The sequence below is a fragment of the Tamandua tetradactyla genome, chromosome 5, assembly GCF_023851605.1.
Source record: "Tamandua tetradactyla isolate mTamTet1 chromosome 5, mTamTet1.pri, whole genome shotgun sequence".
NCBI classification, from domain to species: domain Eukaryota; kingdom Metazoa; phylum Chordata; class Mammalia; order Pilosa; family Myrmecophagidae; genus Tamandua; species Tamandua tetradactyla.
Window position 1 is genome coordinate 43,565,057 of NC_135331.1, and position 1,521 is coordinate 43,566,577.

At 36.5% G+C, this 1,521-nt stretch overlaps 1 non-coding gene across 1 annotated transcript; it reads left to right on the forward strand.

Annotated features, from left to right (window-relative positions):
* Positions 1-236: 236 nt before the first annotated feature.
* Positions 237-427, forward strand: LOC143685464 (U2 spliceosomal RNA). Its single transcript, XR_013176689.1, has one exon. It is a non-coding gene; the product is annotated as a U2 spliceosomal RNA (small nuclear RNA).
* The last annotated feature ends 1,094 nt before the right edge of the window (positions 428-1,521 follow it).

The window sequence follows — 1,521 nt, forward strand, 5'->3', positions numbered from 1 at the left end:
TAAAGTTATCATTATAAGATCATCTTCAAAAATCAAGGCTACTGGAACACAGCTCAACAGTTTCAGGTATTTCCCTCCAGCCACTCCAATACACCATAAACTAAAAAGGGATATCTACGTAATGCATAAGAATAACCTCCAGGATAACCTCTCCACTCTGTTTGAAACCCCTCAGCCACTGAAACTTTATTTTGTCTCATTTCTCTCTTCCCCCTTTTGGTCAAGAAGGCTGTCTCATTGCTTCTCGGCCTTTTGGCTAAGATCAAGTGTAGTATCTGCTCTTATCAGTTTAATATCTGACACGTTCTCTATCCAAGGACAATATATTAAATGGATTTTTGGAGCAGGGAGATGGAATAGGAGCTTGCTCCGTCCACTCCACACATCGACCTGGTATTGCAGTACTTCCAGGAACGGTGCACCCCCTCCTCAACTGCAGTGTGAACTGACAGATTTGATTTTTCCTTGCTCTTCTGCTTTGCTTCTTTTCTTTACCAGACCGAGATGTCTACAGCTCTCTTCGTGTTTTTCCCCCTGAGCTGCTTGTACGGTTGTTTCTTCTTCGTCTCTTTCTTTCTTTCCAAAAACAAACAAAAAAAATAAATAATAATTAAAAAAAAAAAAAAAAAGAAGGCTGTCTCAATCCCAAACTGCCAGGTCCCAGCTCATCCTGTCCCACGTTGCCAGGGAGATTTATACCCCTGGGAGTCATATCCCATGCCGAGGCGAGGGAAATGAGTTCACCTGTCAAGCTGAAAGTCACTCTTCTCATACAAAGTAGTCTCTGCTTTCTTCACAGTAAGAAAGAATCTGTGTGCAATGGCACTGGTTGAAATAAGTAAAAATAAAAAGAATCAGCGAATGTAAACAGTTTTATATTGCCTTTTCTTATTTTGTTCCAGTAGCTTTAAATAGGTATAAATAATATGCAGCTCATAAGCAGAAAGTTGATTCTCATGAATATTTTACTCTTTTAATGGAAATGAAACATTAAATGCATTTCAGTTGGTAATATATTCTCCATTCACTGGTTCTGAAATCTTTTTTTTTTTCTTTTTCATTTCTAACTTATCAGTATGGTGCATAGAGAATATTTAACTTGAAGCTGAATGTATTTTTGCAATTTTTTTGGGGGGGGTGACTATTCTCTAAAGAAAGTATTCAAAGCAGACTTCTACAAAATTGACTTTAACAGTAGTTGTTTCCTTTAACTATGAGAGAGATAAGAATATTTTGATGCCTCAATGCACATTAACTGAATTCTTGAACCGGATTCTTTCATGGCTGACTTTTTGCCATTTTTCTTTTCTACAATAGAATTATTACACTGTCTTGCAGAAAACTCTAAGGTTTGAAACTCCATGGTATTGGTCTTGCATGAAATAAAACTGAGGATGATATCAACTTCACTCTTCTATTCTGCTTTAGCTCATCCATCTCCCTAACTTTCTTTTTTTCTTTTTCCTTTTTTTATTGTATAATATAACATACACACAAAGCAAAGAAAGAAAAAGGCAATAA